Raw genomic sequence first — 4,224 nt, 5'->3', positions numbered from 1 at the left:
GAACTGACTCATTTGAAAAGACACTGATGCTGGGAAAGATTGAAGGAGGGAGGAGAAGAGGCTGACAGAGGATGAGATGGTTGGAAGGCATCACCGACTCGATGGACATGAGTTTGTACAAGCTTCATGAGTTGGTGAAGGACAGGAAAACCTGGTGTGCTGCAGGCCGTGGGGTCATAAAGAGTCAGACATGACTGAGAGACTGAACTGAATTGAATAGCTGGTAAAATGTTCACAAATTCAGTCTTGATGCTGCATTGAAAATCAGTAGCAGAGGCACAATTTAAGTTATTAATAATTTTATATGTTTAAAATAAATATACTTTACCTGTGTGATTTTTAAAAACATTTTTTGGGGGAGAGCAGTTTTAGTTTCACAGTCACATTGAGAGGAAGATACAGAGGTTTTTCAAGTATCCCCTGCCCCCAACATGCATGGCTTCCCTCATTATAGATGTCTCTCATTATAGATGTCTCTCATCAGAGTGACCCATCTGTCAAGGCCAGTAAAGCTACATTGATACATCATTTCCCCTGAAGCTTACCTTAGGGGTCACTCTTGATGTTGCATGTTCTGTGCATTTGGACAGATATGTAATGGAGAGTGCCCATCACCGTATCATCATACAGGGTAGTTTCACTGCCTAAAAAATCTGTGCTCCACCAATTCTTCCTCTTTCCAACCCCACCCCAATAACCAACGATCTTTTACTGTCTCCATAGTTTGCCTTTTTGCAGAATGTCATATATTGTTTAGCCTTTTTGGATGACTTTCTTTCACTTAGGAATGTGCATTTAAGATTCCTCCATGTCTTTTCATTGCTCGATAGCTCATTTCCTTTCAGTGTTGAATAATATTGCACTATCTGGATGTACTACAGTTTTTTTTGTTGTTATTGTTTTCCCACTCATCTACTGAAGGACATGGAGAAGGAAATGGCAACCACTCCAGTATTCTTGCCTAGAGAATCCTGTGGACAGAGGAGCCTCGTGGGCTGCTGTCCATAGGGTCGCACAGAGTCGGACACGACTGAAGCGACTTAGCGTGCATGTGTGCACTGGAGAAGGAAATGGCAACTCACTCCAGTATTCTTGCCTGGAGAATCCCAGGGACAGAGGAGCCTGGTGGGCTGCTGTCGGACACGACTGAAGCGACTTAGGAGCAGCAGCAGCAGCAACTGAAGGATACTTGGTTCCTTCTGAATTTTGGCAATTACAAATAAAACTGCTACAAAGATCCATGTGTAGGCTCTTGCGCAGACATACATTTTCAGTTTCTTCAAGTAAATAACAAGAATCATGATTGCTGGGTCCTATACTAAGAGTGTGTTTCATTTTGTAAGGAACCACCGAGCTATCCTCCAAAGTGGCTGCATCATTTTGCGTTCCCACCATCAATGAATGAGAGTTCCTGTCGTCCCCACATCCTCGCCAGCATTTGGTGTGGTCATCATTCCAGATGTTGGCCATTCTAATAGATACGTATGTAGAGGTATCTGACTGTTTTTAGTTTGCACTTTCTTGATGACATATGATGTGGGGCATGTATCATTTTTTAATTAAACCTATTATTATCTATGTGAATTCTAGGGTTACTTCGAGGCTACTGAGGGTATGGATCTAAACTACACGTTTTCAGCCTGACAGCAGCTCTCAGAATTCAAGAGCATAATAAAAGCAGGGCCGCTGTGAGTTCCTACGGGGTACATTACGAATCACAGTATGAAACTTCAAAATAATTTGTTATTTAGTGTGGGTTTTAGTAACTCATATGAGAAAGAATTGGAGCCAGCATACCCAAGTGTTAATTTTAAAGATCTTATGAATTTTGGAAACCATGTTATTGAGGGAGGAGGAATATTTAAAGACAGTGTACCAGATGGAAATGAATATGCTCTATTTTCATTTTTCTATTTTGTAAATAAAAGCTGATGCCCTCATGAAAATGAAACATTTCTATTGACACACAATTTGCCTAATAGATACAGATATCTGTATCTAGGGACTAAAATGAGGGTATGATATAATGGAAAATATACTCAGTGGTTAGTGATTATTTTTATTATTTTTGTTTCTTCCCTCCAGCTTATCAGTTTAGAAAGCAGAAACAAAACAAAACATTATGGTGAAGTGTAGTGCCTATGTTTTGGTTGATATTGTTACATATTATAATTGCCCTTTCTATGGTCCTAAACAGTAACACGACTGAAGCGACTTAGCAGCAGCATCAGCAAACAGTAATACAGCTTCAAAATCACATATGACTTTATACCAGTGAATATTTCCTCTTTTTTTCATAGACATTATTTTTCTGCCTTTGAGTTCTCTGAGTTGAATGCAGTTATTTCAAAGCCAAGAAATCTCAGATTAAAAAAAAATATTCCCCAGTAAATTTTGAGTTTTGAAAGTTATTTTTTTCACAAGTTTGAGAGAAAAATGCCATTTTTCAAAGCATAAAATTCTTGATCAAATACAGTTCTAACTGGATACATTTGTGTTTTCAATTAGGTACACAGGCATAATAAATTATGCATTCATATTACCTATAATGCTGAATTTCTGCACCTTGAGAGAATGGTTAGCCCCTGGTGATAATTACACAACAGATGGTTCTTTCTGAAGCAGAACAACACATATCATGCGATTTAACCATGAAGAAAATGGAGAGAGAAGTTATAAAAATAAATGGAGATAGGCATCTGATTAAGTGGCAGTACTTAGCAATATGTTGAGTCAGACACAAGCAAACATTTATTTTCCCCCCATAAATTTGGCTGATTTTCATAGCACCATCCTAGGTAAGGATGTAAACAAATCCGTCCTCATTGCATTCATCGTCATGTGCAGTCTGTCCTCATGAGCGTCAAATATTTTTAAATCTGCTTTTGCTGTAGCTTTTAAAATCTGATCTTCGCTATTTCAGGTTCCTGAAGCGTGAACAATATCTTTTTGGTGGAGGGGACTCAAAAGGTATTTTACCTGGACAAATCCAGTGCCCTTTCCTTAACAGCTTTATTCAGACATAATTCACATACCATAACATTCACTTTTTAAGTGTTCATTTCATTGGTATTCGTGGCTTCCCAGGTGGCACTAGTGGTAAAGAACACAGATGCCAGTCCAGGAGAGAAGAAATGCCGGTTTGATCCCTAGTTTGGGAAGATCCCCTGGAGGAGGGCATGGCAACCCATTCCAGGATTCTTTGCTGGAGAATCCCACGGACAGAGGAGCCTGGCAGGCTACAGTCCATGGGGTCACACAGTCGGAACCGACTGAAGTGACAGCACAGCACAGGTGGATATATATTTACAATGTTTGTGCAACTGTCACAACTATCTGTCATTTCAACACCTCAAAACATGTACCCCTCCATAGTCATTCTTTATGGCCCCACGGCCATTTAACAACCCTCCCCTCCCAGACAGAGACAAGCAAATTTGCCTGTTTGAGTACAGTGCAAAAATGGAATGATACAATATGAACTCTTTTTAAACTTTTTTTCACTTTGCATAATACTTTTAAGTCTCATCCATGTTATAGCATGCCGATGCCTCATTTAATTTTATGGCCAAATAACACTCCATTATATGCATATACCCTGCAGAAGGCAATGGCACCCCATTCCAGTACTCTCACCTGGAAAATCCCATGGATGGAGGAGCCTGGTAGGCTGCAGTCCATGGGGTCGCTAAGAGTCAGACATGACTGAGGGACTTCACTTTCACTTTTCCTTTCATGCGTTGGAGAAGGAAATGGCAACCCACTCCAGTATTTTTGCCTGGAGAATCCCAGGGATGGGGGAGTCTGATGGGCTGCCGTCTATGGGGTTGCACAGAGTTGGGCATGACTGAAGCGACTTAGCAGCAGCAGCATAAGGATATACCAAATTTTGTCTCTCTATTCCTTAATTGGTGGACAGTTTTGGCTATTATGAAGAGTACTACTATGAACACAAGCTTTTATGTGGACATAGATTTTCAATTATCTTGGATATATAGTTAGGAGTAAAATTACTGGATCTTATGAGCTCCAAATTAAAATTCTGAAGAAATGCTTTTTTTTCTCAAAGCTTCTGCACCATTTTATACTCTCATCAGCATGAGGGTTCCAGCTTCTCCATATCTTCACCAACACTTGCTATTGACTACATATATATTTTTTTTAATTTTATTTATCCTAGTGAGTGTGAGAGGATATCTCCTTGTGTTTTTAACTTGCAATTAT

The sequence above is a fragment of the Bos javanicus genome, chromosome 24 (assembly GCF_032452875.1).
Source record: "Bos javanicus breed banteng chromosome 24, ARS-OSU_banteng_1.0, whole genome shotgun sequence".
NCBI classification, from domain to species: domain Eukaryota; kingdom Metazoa; phylum Chordata; class Mammalia; order Artiodactyla; family Bovidae; genus Bos; species Bos javanicus.
The sequence above is the reverse complement of the archived record's forward strand: the minus strand, read 5'-3'. Positions refer to the sequence as shown.